At 40.3% G+C, this 18,662-nt stretch overlaps 1 protein-coding gene across 9 annotated transcripts in view; it reads left to right on the top strand.

Annotated features, from left to right (window-relative positions):
* The first annotated feature begins 6,354 nt into the window (after positions 1-6,354).
* Positions 6,355-18,662, top strand: part of SYNE2 (spectrin repeat containing nuclear envelope protein 2) — a 331,802-nt gene continuing 319,494 nt past the window's right edge. For 6 of the 9 annotated variants that reach the window (XM_060004429.1, XM_060004425.1, XM_060004428.1 and 3 more), the window contains exon 1: positions 6,355-6,483. The gene's annotated coding sequence lies outside the window, so the exon portion shown is untranslated. Of the gene's footprint in view, positions 6,484-6,511; positions 6,600-6,775; positions 7,162-16,037; positions 16,472-18,662 lie in introns of those variants that run through there. The other 3 variants (XM_060004423.1, XM_060004422.1, XM_060004421.1) reach the window with 3 other exon arrangements.

The raw sequence follows: 18,662 nt of genomic DNA, 5'->3' as shown, positions 1-18,662 counted from the left end.
CTCTAGGTCTGAAGTAGGTCTCTTGTAGACAGCATATATATGGGTCTTGTTTTTGTATCCATTCAGCAAGCCTGTGTTTTTTGGTTGGGGTGTTTAATCCATTCATGTTTAAGGTCATTATCGGTATGTATGTTCCTATGACCATTTTCTTAATTGTTTTGGGTTTGCGTTTGCAGGTTCTTTTCTTCTCTCGTGTTTCCCACTTAGAGAAGTTCCTTTAGAATTTGTTGTAGAGCTGGTTTGGTGGTGCTGAATTCTCTTAGCTTTTGCTTGTCTGTAAAGCTTTTTTTTTTTTTTTTTTTGCGGTACGCGGGCCTCTCACTCTTGTGGCCTCTCCCGTTGCGGAGCACAGGCTCTGGACGTGCAGGCTTAGCGGCCATGGCTCACGCGCCCAGCCACTCCGCGGCATGTGGGATCTTCCCGGACCGGGGCACGAACCTGTGTCCCCTGCATCGGCAGGCAGACTCTCAACCACTGCACTACCAGGGAAACCCTGTAAAGCTTTTGATTTCTCCATTGAATCTGAATGAGGTCCTTGCCGGGTAGAGTAATCTTGGTTGTAAGTTCTTTCTTTCATCACTTTAAGTATATCATGACACTGCCTTCTGGCTTGTAGAGTTTCTGCTGAGAAATCAGCTGTTAACCTTATGGGAGTTCCCTTGTATGTTATTTGTCGTTTTTCCCTCGCTGCTTTCAATAATTTTTCTTTGTCTTTAATTTTTGCCAGTTTGATTACTATGTGTCTCGGCTTTTTTCTCCTTGGGTTTATCCTGTGTGGGACTCTGTGCTTCCTGGACTTGGGTGGTTATTTCCTTTCCCATATTAGGGAAGTTTTCGAGTATAATCTCTTCAAATAGTTTCTCGGGTCCTTTCTCTCTCTCTTCTCCTTCTGGGACCCCTATAATGCGAATGTTGTTGCGTTTAATGTTGTTCCAGAGGTCTCTTAGGCTGTCTTCATTTCTTTTCATTCTTCTTTCTTTATTCTGTTGTACAGCAGTGAATTCCACCCTTCTGTCTTCCAGGTCACTTACCCGTTCTTCTGCCTCAGTTATTCTGCTATTGATTCCTTCTAGTGTAGTTTTCATTTCAGTTATTGTATTGTTCATCTGTTTGTTTGTTCTTTAATTCTTCTAGGTCTTTGTTAAATATTTCTTGCATCTTCTCCATCTTTCCCTCCATTCTTTTTCTGAGGTCCTGGATCATCTTCACTATCATTATTCTGAATTCTTTTTCTGGAAGGTTGCCTATCTCCAGGCAACCTTCCAGAAAAAGAATTCAGAATTTTCTTTTGTTTATCTGCAGTTTTATCTTGTTCCTTCATCTTGTACATAGCCCTCTGCCTTTTCATCTTATCTATCTTTCTGTGAATGTCCAAATTTATTTTTAAAAATACTTCAAACCTGCTCGTGTTGGAAGTTCTCCTGCAGAGGCGGGGGGTGGATGTGGCTTACCGTGGGGACAAGGATACTGGCAGTAGAAGTTCTGGGAAGTACTCCTTGGCATGAGCCTCCCAGAGTCCGCCATTAGCTGCACAAAAGGCCCCAGGTAGGCTCAAGTATTTTTATTTTTAATGTGCTTTTGTATTCTGCTGCTGATGTTGACTTAAAAATTTTTACATTTAATGCATAACTGAGAATGGTGCAGTATTTGTCATATTTTGGAATTGATGTCATGCTGGCTTCGTAAAAACAATTTGGAATATTTTCTCTTTTTTTTTGGAACATTTTCTTCTTTTAAAATGCTCTGAATCAGTGTATGTAGCATCTAAGTATCAGATCTTTGGGGATTTAGAATTACCTTGTGAAACCATCTGGGCCTGGCACTTTTTTGTGTAGGTAGTTCTTTGATATGTTTCTTTATTTCTTCTAGTAAAATTGGTTTGTCTCGGCTTTCAGTCTTTACTGGGATTAATTTTGGCATATTGTGATTTCCATTAAATCTAGGTTTTCCAATGTATTTTTGTAATACTATGAAAATAATTATGTTATACTATGTACGTTTCTGTTTCTATAACCCCTTGGCATTTCTTATTTTGAATGTTTTTGCATTCTTCCTTTTTTTCTGGAATAGCTTCATTAGTCGTCTGTCATTAAAATTTTTTTTATTTTCAAATAATCAGCATATTGATTATCAGTCCTCCTGGGTCTCTATATTCAACCTCATTGCTTTTGTCGTTATTTTCTTCCTCTGCTTTTCTTTGCTTTAGCTTTTCATGTTAGAAAAAGAATTCATTTATAGTCATTCTTTTATTCTCATTGTATAAATATTTGAAAGCTGTAAATTTTTCTGTAATCACTGATTTGTTTTTTATAGATTCTGATATGTATTTTTTCCATTAGCATTATTTTTTTTGGAAATGATTTGAGTTTAATTTATATTGTATTTTCCATTTCATCCAATACTTCTTTAATAGTACACTTTAAAATTTTCAGGTGGAAAGGACTATTTGTTTTTGAGATTTTGTCATCAATTTTTAATTTGATCCATTAAACATGTCTTTCCTTGAGAGAGATATATTGATGTCTCTTATTTTTACTATTTTTTTACTGTGAGCTGAGCAGTGTGATTAATTCAGTGCTTAGCATTTGGGAGTAAAACAAATAACGAGATGTACAACTGAATTCCTCTAAATGATACATTTATTTCTGCTAAAAACTTCTCTAGGTTCTAATCTAGGGACTGCCACTACTAGTTTTATGCCATTAGGGGCCTCAGTCTTCTTTCGTGTAAAATGAGGTGAGCTGTGGAATATTGTTTTAACCCAATAATTTGATTTACCAATTCAATAAAAGTGCTTTTGAAATAATACCTTTCTAAGCCCCACTGTTACTAACTAAAATTATTTTAATAATAGCTATCATTTGTTGAGTGCCTACTGCATGCCAGGCTCCATGCTTAGCATTTTACATATACGATTTCACTGAATCATAGCATATTTGTTTTAATTTTTCTTCAAACTCTGTAATGTTGGACTCTGATTCAACAGGCAGAAACTCAATTGATTGGCTCAGTATTTTAGGAGACCGTCTGCTGCATAAACTGGCAGGGCACACTTGCATGTTGTTGGACACACCTTTCTACTTGAATCAAGACAATGGTCAGAAAGATCACATTGGTCCAGGGAGCAATTAGCCAACATTTATTTGTTAGTTTCTTGGTTTGGCAGGAAACAAGACCAGAATGAGATAAGGAGCTCAGGTCCTTACAGGGTGTGACTGGACTCTTGGACAAAGAGGAACAGAGCTGTTTTCCTGGCCAGCTATTTTCATCCCAGGCTTACACATGTGCTCCCAGTGTGGTAAAAAATATTGTAGCAAAATGTTGTTAACAGCCTAACAAGGAGTATTTAGTTGTAAACCAATCTCCTTATATCTTTAGTGGTAACATTGTTAATAAAACAGAAACAAGTAGTAACATGGTCTTACACTGCCTCGAATTAATTAATATTATACCTGCCTCTTCAGCTAAAGATACTCTGTGTTGTTCTTAAATTCAGTTACCCATTGGGTCAATCCTTTAACATTTTCTTCTATTACCATTATGTTGATAAATACATGATACTATTGTCAATACTCTCTCCTTCTGTGCCCATGGCAGAGACTCAGTTTCTAATCAACTTGTATTCTTTCTTGCAAAACCTAGATGCAGCCCCATAATCCTTCTCAACATGGCACCCAAATACCAGACTAGAATTTGCTCCCAGTATAAAATCCATTGCCTTTCTTATTCAGGCACTCTGGATGCAAAAGACAAGGAACTCACAGTCCAATGTGGGATGCAGGGATGTAAACAGCAATGTAGTTCAGAGAGGAGTTGCTGCCTAACTTAAAGAGTGTTGACTCTAATTCCTTTAGTGGCATGAGGATGTCCAACTTACTTGAATGCCTCAGGCCATGTTTTCCGCCTTGCTCAGTACAATGTGCCAGCATATATTGAATGTCTGCTTCAGTAGTTCTCACCATGTGCCACAGCATGCTTGTGTACCCAGTCACAGATGTGCTTTCAGTGTGATCAATTTGCAAAACGTATGCTTCGCACAATTGGAGCTGGTAAAGTCTCTCAGGTGGGCTGTTGAGCTGGATGGCTCTTTTGCTATAAATACAGAGGCCTGATGTAAATAATAACTAAGAGACATAACATGACATCATACTATGTTACTGTACTATGTCTGTGTTTTGGTGCATGGGAGAATGTGGGCACAGCTGGGTTCATGGCAGCCCTTACTCTGCCAGTCAGAGATGTAAGTGTATGAGCCGTCCCTTCACATGCCTGGTGTAGTATTTCAAAAGAACCAGGTGTGTCTCTGTTTGGCTTAGCATTACATTTTATTTTCATTTCAAAATGTGGAGGATCTGTTTCAGTGCTCCTGCCTTTAGTCTAATTTGTGAATTTAAAAGTAGGTATTAATTTAATATCCAAATTGGCATGGCTAGGAGACACCACAGGTAATTAAGAGGCTCTAATTGGGGACATCTGAAAACATTTGAGACACTTTATTCTGGACTCTTTTAAGTGCACTAGATACGATATGGAACAACAGTCCTTTCACTTTGAGGACTTATAGCTTAGATGCCTGGAATGGAACAATAATTAAGAAATTATCCATAACATCTTCTCCAGAGACTGTTGCCATGATGATTTGGGCATTTACTATAAAAGAAGCAACCCACATAAAATAGAAACAAATAGAATGAATAGAACAGAGAAGGAAAATAGCACACAATGCTTTGTAGACAGCTTCACGAATCCTGGACACCAACTCCTCCCCAAAGTTGACCAGAAGGATCTCCTTGCTTTATAGACCTTTGTTGTGACCCAAGCCATTAATTATAATGTAAACCTAGGTAGTCCAAGAAGAGAAGTGATACTATCAGAAGGATTATCTTGGAATACAAGGAAGAACAGTAGATTAGGAAGCTATTGACCATCAAGATAATGTGCTTTTAAAAAAAAGTTTATTTATTTTACTTATTTTTTTGGCTGCGTTGGGTCTTCATTGCTGCACGTGGGCTTTCTCCAGTTGTGGTGAGCAGGAGCTACTCCTCGTTGCGGTGCGCAGGCTTCTCATTGAGATGGCTTCTCTTGTTGCAGAGCACGGGCTCTAGGCACGCAGGCTTCAGTAGTTGCGGCACGAGGGCTCAGTAGTTGTGGCTCATGGGCTCTAGAGCGCAGGCTCAGTAGTTGCTGCTCCGCAGCATGTGGGATCTTCCTGGGATTGAACCTTGTCCCCTGCATTAGCAGGCGGATTCTTAACCACTGCGCCACCAGGGAAGTCCCTAATGTGCTTTCTAAACAACTTACTGGAATCATCCTGCTACGGAGGTATAGCTTTTTGAAATAATTGTCTCAAATTGTGGCTACAATTTTTACCTAGTTTTTTTCCATGAATGTATGTTAACTGAATGCATTATCAAACCTCTTAATCTCTGCTCCTTACCATTTAGTTTGGGTCATAAGCACCAAATTTAAGTAATCCAGGCAAGATTCTTGAGCCATACAACACATATGAACTTGGACTTATAAAAAATTAAATTTGATTGTGATACAAACTCAATAGAGAAATACTTTAAAGTCACTGCTTCTTCATGTGATTATAGTGAGTTGACACAATACCTTTCATTTAGGACCTCGAGTGCCTCCGTAATACTGTAATAGCAGCCCAGGAGGTAAGCGGGAGTCAGTTGACAGCATCCTGAGCCCAAAGGCACTGAGTAATTTGCTGGAAAATCAAACTGGCACTTGCAGTTTGGATTCCCGAGGATCTAGTTTCCACTGAGTTTCAGACCAAGAAGTTGTATATTGTGTTGTAAGATTGAGGCTGTTCCCCACTTCCCAGAGTCCAGGGGGCAGGAGGGACCCTGCATTCTTCATTATTAACAAGCGCCTCCCCTTCCCCCCAGGTGACACTGAGGTCTGGACCATGCGATAGGAAATACTGATCCGGATCTTAAAGGCCATCTAATTCCAATTTCTCATTTTACAAAGGGTTCACAAACGTTTACTGACTTGATCAAGGTCTGGTAGCTAATTCGCAGATCTCCTCTCTTACCCCCACTTCCAAGACCTCGGAGTCCAAGAATGTTAGAGGAGTTTCTCGCTGAAATCGACCCGAAAAGCTTATTTGAGGGAGTTTGTGACATGCCCCCCCACTCCCGGTGGTTAACCTGCATTCTGAGTTAGCATCTCCCTCAGACCATCTCTGATGTTACAGAACAGGAAAGAAAGTTGCCAGCCCTGGGCTGCGGCAGGGCCTGCGGGGGGAGGCAGCTGCTCCGCCTCCAGCACTCGCGGGCGGGCTCGACACAGGCCGCCGAGCGGCGAGCGCGGGACTCGGCGGCTGGCGGCGGGCGGGGAAGGCGCGGGGCGTGGTTTGCAGCTTTCCGAGCGCCAAGGAGCGGAGCGCGCTCTGCTGCGCCCCGAGCCTTCCGCTGGACCTAAAAGGCGAGTGGGAGACCGAGCAAGAGGCGCGATCGAAGGAGCAAGGCGAGTGGGGCGCCGACCCGGGAAGGCTCTAGCCCGCGCCCTCGCCCCTCGCCGGGCCGGCAGCAGGGGAGCGCGGCGGCGGGGCCCCTGCACCCCGGTGCGCCCCGGAGAGAGCGGTCTGTGGCAAGGGAAGGAGAGCGGGAGGGAGGGGAAGGGGCGGGGGCGAAGGAGGGCAAGGTCCCCGAGCCGGGGGCGAGGGCGGCGGGAGACTGGACCCGGCCCACTGCGGGGGTCCGAGCCTGGCCACGGGAAACTTTGCCCGGGTGGCAAGAGCGGGGTGCGTGGAGGGCGCCGCAAACTTGTCAGCGGGCGGGGCGTTTCGGAGATTGGAGCGAGCGCCAGCGAGTGGCGTTTGTCTCTCCGGTTTCTTTGTGTCACCTCCCTAGCCCGCCGGTCCGCCCGCCTGGGAAAGGGGCTGCGCCGGTGGCGCGGCCCCCATCCACCCGTCGCCAGCGTCGGGCCCAGGCCCCGGCGCTCGCGGTCCGCTGATTGTTTTCGCTCCTCGCGTCACGCCTGGGCGGGAAAGATTTTGAACGCCGCGTGAGCTAGAACGCGGAGAGCCGCGGCGCGGAGATTGCCAGACCGTGGGCGGCGCGAGGCTAGCCCCGGGTCTCAGAGGACCGGCGGGCGGGGCTCACCGGGCTGGAGAGCGCGAGCGGCCCCGGGGGTCCCGGCACGGTAGGAACCGCGGCGGCCGAGCGGCTCCTCGGCGGGGGCCGCTTGGACGGCTAGGATTATAATTCCATTTCGATTGCTTGGGGTCTTTGTTGTCTGAAATTGCCTTGAGGGTCTGACGGTAGCACCTTCTCCTTTTTGGGTTGTTTTTCTTCTGTTAAAAAAGAGCGAGGGGAGACTTATGTGGAATCTGCTGCTCCAAACAACATTAGCCACCTTATTTGATGGAGGTTGAGCGGTCCTGTGTAACCTTTGCCTTTGTGGACGCCTGTTATTTCCGAAAGTTATTATTTTATCCTCCCCTAGTGGAAGGGAGAGTCTGAGCCAGATGCTAGCAAGCACGATTGTGTACGTGCACCAGCAAGTCAGAGTCAAACACAGGAGGTTCCTTCTCGCCGCTCAACACTTTTGCATCGTTTTTTTTTTTTTAAAGTTTGTTTGATTTCAAACAACTTTCATCTGCTTTCCTAAAACTTTCCAGAGCTCCGAAGAACTCCTTGCAGATATTACGTGGTTGTGCTAGGATAAGTCCGACCACTTTTAGGGTTGGGGTTACAGTTAAGCCCCCGAACCATACCTGGCCCGCTCACCACTCGGGTGCCCGCCCTTGAGCCATTGTAAACATCATCGGGTTGAGTGTTCACCTTTTAGGAGATGGAACATTTGGTGTGTTTTTATACTTTAATGCACCACTCCTTCTTTAGTTACCTTCCCTTTCTGCAAAACTCTTGAGACTCTCTCGGGCTCTTCCTGAGATAATTACTGAGTGGCCTTAGCTGGGCCATCACGCCCCCCACCCCCGCAAGCACCCGAGGGAGAAGAGAACAGGTGCAATCCTCATTAAGTTTTTTCGCGGTGAAAACTCTGGAGATGTCAAAGTACGTAAAAAGTGAAAATTCTTAGTTCTTTGTCCATATGTTTGAGTTAATGAGCTTTATTTGAAGCCAACAAAAATCAAAGTCAAATCAGTTGGGTCAGCTCAACCTTGTACATTAAGGTTGTTTCTTAAAAAAATCTTATAAATTTACCCAGTTAGAAATTTACAAGCATTTCAGTGCATTAGTGCTAATTGTGTTTGCAGGATATTGCAGTATGTTTAGAGAACTGAGTCACAATGGGATTTTTCTAGGTTGTGCCCTCAATAGCATAACTGAGAGTTTAACATAAAGCTCAAAACTGGAATCAGTCACGTCTTGATAAGTAAGGGAAAGTGTGAAAGGCAATTGATTCATTTGTCATTACTCATATGTTTTAAATATAGATTTTCAATAATTTCACAAAATTATTTTTTCATTTACTCAGATGAGCTCTTACCATATGCCAGCCACTGTGCTGGACTCTGGAGTTACAAATAATAATAATAACTGTCTATGGAATACTTATTTTGTACCAGTAAATGCTTCACATAGGTTACCTCATTCATCTAATAAAAATTTGTTGAATGCTTACAATGTATTGTGCTAGGTGCTGGAGTTATAATAAGGCACAGGACAGCTGTTAGCTGTCTTAGCAAGTCAGGAAGATAGGCAGAACATAAAAGACATTACTAAACTAATCATAGTTTTTAAAATGTAAATCAGATCCCACCACTCGTCCTGCAGTGCAGTGTGTTGTAGGGTAGGAGGTGAGGAGAGGAGGGAGGCGTGGAAGATCAGCAGAGGAGATAGCATTGAGTCAGGAAAGACCTTGATAGTGTGTGGATTGATTGGATCTGAGAGTAGGTCTTGTGGCTGAGCACTGTCAGCTGGAGGGAGAGAACTAAATGATGAGAGAGTGGTAATCAGGTGACAGATCATGCAGGGCCTCGTAGGCCAAAGTTTGGATATATTCACATTGAATCCTCATATATACCCTATTGGCCCTATTTTATAGTTTATAAAACTGAAGTAACTTTCTGAGTCTGCACAGTAGGTGAATGGCACAGCCTAGGATAGGAAGCCAGGCTCTCAGTCTCCACTTATATTTAACCACTATGCCAGCATCAAAAGACAGTCCATATCCTGATGGACCTGTTTGTCTAGTGAAGACAAGCCATTGCAATACACACATGGTGGTGCGAGAAAAGATGTGTTCTAGGGGCTGTGGGAGGAGGAAAGCACCTAATTCTGCCTAGGAATGGGGCAGGCCAAATTGGGAAAAATGAAAACATTTTTCCTTTTTTTCAGAATTATGAAATGTTTCAGATTAGCTATAATTCAGAAATAATCTTAATGTTAAATGCAATAGCCCATTCTTCAGGGCTTCACTGTGTGTTCTTGAGATCTCTCTCTCTTTTTTTTTTTTTTCTTACTTTCATATTTACCAATTACCTGAGTCATGTGTCCCCTTTCCTACTTTTACAAAATAAAGGATTGTGTCTGGAATACTGTAAAATCACTTATATTTAAAGCCTGTAATTCTTTGTGAAATTGCAGGTTAAGTTCTTTTTTGATTGTTTTTATCTTAAACTGTCTAGCCTTTCTCATTTTGTGTGATAATTTTATAAACAGCTTCATTGAATGTAATTGACATACAGTAAGCCGCATATTTTAGAGTGTTAAATTTGATGAGTTTTTGACTTATGTATAGATCTGTGAATCCATCTTTCCCTCTGGTCCCTCCCTACACCCTGCATCCTTCTTTCCCAAGCAACCAGTGGTAGCTCTGACCCTATGGATTATTTCGTATTTTCAGAATTTTATATGACTGGTATCACATAGTATGTTCTCTTTTTTGTCTGGCTTCTTTCATTCAACATAATTATTTTGAGATTCATCTATGTTGTTGTGTGTATCAGTAGTTGATTCCTTTTTATTGCTAAGTGGTGTTCTATTGTATGGGTATACCCAAGTTCATTTTTCCATTCACCCATTGATAGACGTTTGGTTTTTTCCAGTTTTTGGCTATTAAAAATAAAGCTGCCGGGCTTCCCTGGTGGCGCAGTGGTTGAGAGTCCACCTGCCGATGCAGGGGACACGGGTTCGTGCCCCGGTCCGGGAGGATCCCACATGAGCGGCTGGGCCCGTGAGCCATGGCCGATGAGCCTGTGCGTCCGGAGCACAACGGGAGAGGCCACAACAGTGAGAGGCCCGCATACAGCAAAAAAAAAAAAAAAAAAAGAAACTCCCATACTTTCCCAAAGTGGTTGTATCATTTTACATTCCCAGATTAGTGCGTGAGGGTTCCAGTTGCTCTGCATCCTTGTCAACACTTGGTATGATTAAGCTTTCATAGCCATTCTGTTAGATGTGTAGTGGTATTTCATTGTGGTTTTAATTTGCATTTCCCTGATGACCAATGATGAGCTTATTTACCATCCATATAATATCTTTTTTTGTTGTTGAAGTTTCTTTGCATTTTTTGCTCATTTTTAATTGGGTTAGTTACTTCCTTATTCAGTAACTGTTTTGAGAGTTTTTTTAATATATTCTGGATACAAGTCCTTTATCAGATACATGATTTGCAAATATTTACGTTCAGTCTATTGCTCGTCTTACATTCTCTTAACAGATCTTTGAAGAAGTTTTAAATCTTACTAAAGTCCAATATATCAATTTATTCTTTTATGGATTATACTTTTGGTGTTATACCTAATAAATCTTTGCCTAACTCGAGGTCACAAAGATTTTTTTTCCTTAGAGTTATAAAACTCATAGGAAAACTCTATAAAAGAATGTAAAACCATGAAGTCTTTCGTGTTACATTTAGGTCCATCTACTTTGAGTTAATTTTTGTTTATGGAGCCGGAATATGGGTTGAACTTTACTGCCACCAGGAACACTTAACATGTTTTGGAGATGAGATAATGTCTGGAGACAATGTGGTGAGGTGGGGTGGGTGGGCATTTGCTATTGGCATCTAGTGGGTCAAGGCCAGGGTTGCTGCTAAAGATCCTACAATGAACAGGAGAGATCCTCTCAACAAAGAATCATTCAGCCGAAATGTCAGTAGTGTCAAGGTTGAGAAACCCTAGGCTAGAGGTTTATCAATTGTATTGACCTCGATGAATCAGCTCTTGGTTTCATTTATATTTTCTGTCTTCTGTTTAATTGATTTTTACTCTGATCCTTATTATTTCCTTTCTTCTACTTACTTTGAGTTTAATTTTACCCTTCTTATTCAAGTCACTGCGACCTTTTTTCTTTTCTGATATAGGTGTTTAGTTCTGTAAATTTCCTAAGTACAGTACTGCTTTAGGGAATTCTCACAAATTTAAATAGGGTGTGATTTCATTTTTATTCAGTTCAAAATGCTTAAAAATTTTTCTTTGGATTTATTGTTTGACCTTGAGTTACTTAGGAGTTGTTTTTTTTTTTTTGCGGTACGTGGGCCTCTCACCGTTGTGGCCTCCCACTGCGGGGCAGAGGCTCTGGACGTGCAGGGTCAGCGGCCATGGCTCACGGGCCCACCGCTCCGCGGCATGTGGGATCTTCCTGGACCCGGGCACGAACCCGTGTCCCCTGCATCGGCAGGGGGACTCTCAACCACTGTGCCACCAGGGAAGCCCTACTTAGGAGTTTATTACTTAGTTTCCAGACATTTGTGGATTTTCCAGGCATCTTTCTGTTATTAATTTCTAAATTTAGTTTTCTTATTGTCAAAGAGCATAACTTGTATGGCTCAAATTCTTTTATATTTACTGAGAGTTAGTTTAGAGCCCAGAATATCATTAATTTTGGTAAATGTTTTGTGTGTGCTTGAAAAGACTGTGTGTTCTAATTATAAAATGTCAAGGGAACATACCATCAACATGACATCACTGTTCATGTTAACCTTGATTACCTGGCTGAGGTAGTGTTTGTCAGGTTTCCCTCCTGTAAAGTTACTCTTTTCTCCCTGTTCTGTCCTTTGCTTTTTGAGATGGGAGTCACTATGCGTAGCCCATATTTAAGGAGTGGAGAGTTATCCTTCTTCTCCTTGAAGGGTATTGCTTTTTTTACCCCACGTGACAATTTCTGACTTTTAATTCTGGTATTTCGGCCATTTATATTTAAAATGATTATTGATTATGGTTCACTTTATTTATTTATTTATTTAACATCTTTATTGGGGTATAATTGCTTTACAATGGTGTGTTAGTTTCTGCTTTATAACAAAGTGAATCAGCTATACATATACATATGTTCCCATATGTCGTGCGTCTCCCTCCCTCCCACCCTCCCTATCCCACCCCTCCAGGCTGTCACAAAGCACCGAGCCAATATCTATGGTTCACTTTAAATGTATAATCTTGCTATTTGTTTTCTGTTTTTCTCATCTGTTCTTTGTTTCCTTTTTTCTCTTTTTCTCTCTTTGATTGGATTAATTGAATTTTGGTCATTATAGTTTATATCCTTTCTTTTGCTTATTAGCACTCATTCTTTTTTTAATTTTTATTTTTTTAACATCTTTATTGGAGTATAATTGCTTAACAATGGTGTGTTAGTTTCTGCTGTATAACAAAGTGAATCAGCTATACGTATACATATATCCCCATATCTCCTCCCTCTTGTGTCTCCCTCCCTCCCACCCTCCCTATCCCACCCCTCTAGGTAGTCAGAAAGCACAGAGCTGATCTCCCTGTGCTATGCAGCTGCTTCCCACTAGCTATTTTACATTTGGTAGTATATATAAGTCCATGCCACTCTCTCTTTTTTTTTTTTTTTAAATTTGGCTGTACCCCTTGGCTTCTGGGATCTTAGTTCCCTGACCAAGGTTTGAATCCATGCCCTCGGCAGTGAAACCACTGGACTGCCAGGGAATTCCCTACCTGTCATTCTTTATTTTGTTATTTCAGTGTTTGCTTTAGGGTTTATAGTATACATCTTTAGCGTATCACAGTTTAACTTCAAGTGTTATATTATACCACTTCAATGAAAGCCTTGTAATAATATATTTCCCATGTCTCTCTGCTTTGTGCTATTGTCATACATTTTACTTTTTGTCTGTTATAGACCCTACACTACATTATTATTTTTTGTTTGAGCAGTCAATTATTTTTTTAAGGGATCTAAATAACAAGAAAAAAATCATATATTGACCCATGGTTACACAGGTTATATTCTTTGTTTTACTACTATTAAATGAAAATAAAGAAATCATACATATTGAGGTTATTGGATTCATATTTATGAATATATTCTAACTTGTAATTTTATTTATTTTTAAAATTTATTTATTTTATTTTTGACTGCGTTGGGTCTTCATTGCTGCACGCGGGCTTTCTATAGCTGTGGCGAGCTGGGGCTACTCTTTGTTGTGGTGCGTGGGCTTCTCATTGTGGTGGCTTCTCTTGTTGTGAAGCACGGGCTCTAGGCGTGCGCGGGCTTCAGTAGTTGAGGTTCGCGGGCTCAGTAGTTGTGACACACGGGCTTAGTTGCTCCGCGGCATGTGGGATCTCCCTGGACAAGGGCTCGAACCCATGTCCTCTGCATTGGCAGGTGGATTCTAAACCACTGCGCCATCAGGGAAGCCCTAACTTGTAATTTTAGAATAAACATTAAAGAGGCAGTGAAATTTGGAAATCAGAGCATAGTTCATTTTTTTAAACTAAACCCACTGAATTGTCATTGAGCTGATCATTGCTGTAATAGAAGGATACTTCAGGATACTGTGGTGTATTACAAGATTCAGAACACCTGGACTTGGAGAACTCTCCAGACAGGCACTGATGAGTGTGCTGTACTTCTTTTCTTTCCTTTGGGCAGCATTAGGAAAAGGGAAATGGGTAGGCAGAAAGAGTCTGTCCTCCCATGCTGACATTTTCCAGACCCTGAGAAACTTTGATAGATGAGTGTGAAAGCACTTCTTTCTTTCAATGGTGTATGAGATGAAGAGCACTTGGTTATAGCTCCTCAGGTCAGAGTAACACATTTGACAAAGTGAGCCTCAAGCTTCTGCTTGTCAGTGTCCATATTTGACTGAAAAGTCCAATCTGAGATGCAGTTCTAGAACTGGTCAAAATTTGCTATCTACTTGTTGCTTTGGTTCCAGCTGACTTTTAGTTTTCCTTTATCAGTGAGTAGCTCCTTTCCATCTGGGTTATGTAAATGTGCTCCTATTCTGAATGTCAATACATTGACAAACACTCAGCTATAAATGAGTGAGAAAACTTAACTCATCCAACAAATTAATTTACTTTGTAAATATTTATTCAATCTGGGCTCTGGCACATTGATGAAAATTTATGTCCCTTGCCCTTCGAAAGCTAACTGTCACATAAGAGAAGGCCCACAAGTAGAGAAGCATGTGTTCCAATGTGGTAATTGGTGGAATGGATGTATGAACTGGGCGATGGGAGTAAGCCTCGAGCAGCGGTTCTCAAAGTGTGGTCCAGGAACCAGTAGCATCAAACCTACTGGTTCAGAAACCTAGAGGGTGGGGCCCAGCAATCTGTGTTTAACAAGTCTTCCAAGTGATTCTGATGCACGCTCAAGATTGTGAACCAGTGGCATAGAGGATTAGATGATCTCTGAGATTTTTTTCCCCAGGTCCTAATTTCTACAAATATGGTTTAGAAATGTGATATTTACCCCGTTGTATTGTACTTTAAGAACTGTTTTAGCACGAATGAATTGGTATTTAAAACGTTAATGCTATGGGGGTAAAACAGGAATTCAAAATGGTAAAGATACGCCTGACACTGGGACAAAAGTAAATTAGATTTAAAAAAACTTTATTATGAAAAATTTTAAGTACATATTCAAAAGCAGAGATAATAGTGAAATGAACTCCTATGTAAACATTACCCAGTATCAATAGCTATCAAGTCCTGCCAATTTGGTTTTACCTCTACCCTCACCTATCCCCCCTGTGCTGGGTTATTTTAAAGTAAATTCCACACATCATATCATTTCATCCATAAATAATTAGATTTTAAATTATTTGAGCTATTAAGTTGCTAGAAATGAATTTGAAACCGATTCACATATAACCATTTCATGTTTCCATGTTAAATTATAGATAAAGTTTGTCTGGAGTTCATTTACACAAAACATGAGTAAAACAAAACAGTAGTGTGGGCAGGTGTATATATATTCCTATTAGTATAAAATCCATTCAAAATAAATATACTGGTTACAACAGTGAAAATATTTTATGTACCCTCATCATCATTATAGCAATATATACATTATATTTTTAAATAGTATTCCAGAATAGTAAGAAAAAATATATCCATGTGCTGTCAAAATTGAAATACTGTGCTTGAAGGGGAAACTTTAATTTGAAAGACAAATTTTTAGGAAGGATGGTATTATAAAAAGGTTTTGCAGATTTCTAGGCAAATTTTTAATATATTTAAATTAAAAATTCTCATTACTCATTTCGGCAGTTATGTTGCCTCATTTGGAAAGATAAAGGTAGTCAACATTTAGGGATGAACAATACATCTTAAAAAATAAATCCACTTATCTTAATCTATATGCTACACACAGTCTTATCAAGGTTAGAGCTCAGGCTATAAGACAGTTCATGTTTGGAGAAAGGGGACAGAATTAACTTTCACAGACTTTTCACAAACAGGTAGAAAACTACCTGTTTTCTCCTACTGTGGCTTTGGAGTACAAGTTGTGATATCCTGAGGAAAAGCTGATAGTAATACGACTGAGCTCTTCGTGTTTGGCTGCTTTTGAATGATACATTAATAAATGGGTCGTACCGTAGGAGTTAGCTAATCTTCATTTAAAAAATGCTAATTACTCAGAAGTAATTTTTATCTGAAGTGTGAGTTGCAACAAAATAAATAAAGCTGTTCAAGATTGTTCCCCATGCCCCCCAAATAAATTTAAAAAAACCCTACAACTTAAATGCACCTGAGCTATTAGTACTAAGGTAGGTTAGTACCTAACCTACCTTAGTACTAAGGTACAAACATAGTCAATGTTTGATGGGATTGTTTGATAGAATAATGCATGCTAGAGCTTTTAGTTCAAAATTTTGAGTAGTGATTCAGAAAGAAAAAAATAAAGAATTAACTATAAGTTCTGTTTATAAAGCAGTTAAAGGTGTGTCTTACTATCGTGCTAGTATGTTTACAAAGAAAATAGGTGACTAGCAGTCTCTTGTTTGACTGTCTTTTGTAGTTACTCATTTGATGACACTGGGTAAAAATTTTTCCTCTGTTAATGGGACTTTGTTTAAAAGAAAGTATGTTACCTTTGTAGCCTCGGCACTTTTTTCATTTTAGGAAGCTCCAAGTCAGTTGTGTAATAATTAATTTTATAAACAGTGTTTAGTCCAGAACTGATTATATTTCCTTCTGAGCCAGATGAAAAGGAACTCCCAAATGTTTATAATCACAGGTTGATGATTTGGTTCCAAGACTCTGTTGGTGATGGTTTCTGAGACTCGGAAGGTAAGCTGGCTTCTTTCATGAATCATCATGTTGTCTCGCAGTTGGCTATGTGTTTTCTTAGCAACAGCTGCTGATTTCAGGTTTGAGCTAGGAAAGTATGTTTTGAAATGATCCAACATATTCTTTCAGGTTATATATGCCTGTTAAACCTTACAAGCTTACTGTTAATGTTGTTTGTTCCACCATGAAGGAATGATTTTATTCTCTTCCTGTCCCTGCCTTCCAAATCATTTTTCTTCTCTTTTTTTTTTTCTTTTTAAGGGAGTTGAGGGTGGGTGTAAGAAAAGAGAAAAATAAAGGAACCTGGAAGACTGTGGACATGCTCATTTATGACTCTGGACTAGAGCAGAACCAAAAATGGCCTCCATGTGCTAATAGGATAAAATATAATTTACTGGAGTCTTGATCTTGAGTTATACTCTCAGGTGCATAAGTACTAAAGGACAAGTGGATTTTAGAAATGTCTGCGGTATAGTGTAATGGTTAGGATTGTAACTTCTGAAGTCAGATGGACCCTGATTCCAATCCTGGCTTGGCCATATACTAGCTGTGTCACTTTGGGCAAATTACCAACCTCTCTGGGTAGAGCTTCTTCAACTGTAAAACAAATGCCAAAATATGACTTATAGGAGTGTTATGAATATTACTGAGACAATACATGTAACGGGTAGTACAGTACCTGTAATCGAACATTGTAGAACACATAGTAATAAGTGCTAGTTATTACATTCAATTCAAGGGTGCAGTGAACAAGGGGCTAAGTGACAGGTGTTAGAGGGCAATCAGCAATGAATCAGACATGGCTCCCCTTCTGCAGGAACTGGGGGAAGATAACCTTGTAAACAAATCACTCTACTATGATCCAGAATGAAAGAAGTGCCACCTGAGGTGCTAGCAGAGTGCTGTGGTAATTAATGCCACCTTCGGGGAAGTTAGGGCTTGTTTTGTAGAGAACATTTGACGTTTTAGCTGGGCGTATAGCTGGGTCTAGAGTGTAGAATAGGGCTTTCATGGGTGGAGAATGGAGGAGAGTAGATTGAGGGCTGAAGAATAACACTGAAGCACAGGGCTCATGGCAGGTTGTAGTGGGAGAGGTCTGGATAGATGCTTTGTGGTTAGATCTTGGGATTTTTTTTCATGGAAGTGTTTGGACCATATTCTTCTTGTCAGTGGGAACACGCAGCGTGTGCTTGGTGTGAGCTCTATTTCATAATAACTTTCTGAAAGATGTAGTGGAGAGGCAGGGAGTCCAATTACAAGGATGTTTTCAGAAATCCAGGTGAGTGATGAAGAAATTCAGAGAACAGAGTCAGAGGGAATTAAAATGAGATGGAAGAGAGAGAATTCTAAATTAGGTGCTGAAAAGAATATTGGTGCCATTACTTGCGAGAGAGATACCACAGGGAGAAAGTGTGGGAGAAAACCGATGGTCTGGTGATGGGGTGGGCTAATGGGTCTTTTTTTTTTAATCGAACTATAGTTGATTTACAGTGTCATGTTAGTTTCAGGGGTACAGCACAGTGATTCAGTTTTTCAAATACACACACACACACACATGCACATAACATACATATACACACATACATGTATATATTCCTTTCCAGATTCTTTTCCCTTATAAGTTATTACAAAATATTGAGTATAGTTTCCTGTGCTATACAGTAGGTCCTTGTTGGTTATCTATTTTATATATAGTAGTGTGTATATGTTAATCTCAACATCCTAGTATATCCGTCCCCCACCCCCTGCCTTCCCCTTTTGTAACCATAAGTTTGTTTTCTATGTCTGTGAGTCTCTTTCTGTTTTGTAAATAAGTTCATTTGTATTTATTTATTTATTTTCTAGATTCCACATATAAGTGATATCATATGATATTTGTCTTTCTCTGTCTGGCTTACTTCACTTAGTATGATAATCTCTATGTCCATCCATGTTGCTGCAAATGGCATTATTTCATTCTTTTTATGAGTAATATTCCATTATATATAATATATATATATTATATACTATATGTATATATACCACATCTTCTTTATCCATTCTGTCCTTCTAACAGTCTTTATTTTAAAGTCTGCTGATGGGTCTTTTGAGCTCAAAGATTAGTGGACGTCTAGCTGGCAGTTGGAAATTTAGTTCTGAAAGAAGGAAGCTAACATTTATTATGCACCTACTATGTCTCAGGTTTTATGCT

This window comes from Delphinus delphis, chromosome 2 (genome assembly GCF_949987515.2).
Source record: "Delphinus delphis chromosome 2, mDelDel1.2, whole genome shotgun sequence".
Lineage (NCBI taxonomy): Eukaryota > Metazoa > Chordata > Mammalia > Artiodactyla > Delphinidae > Delphinus > Delphinus delphis.
The sequence above is the reverse complement of the archived record's forward strand: the minus strand, read 5'-3'. Positions and strand labels throughout refer to the sequence as shown.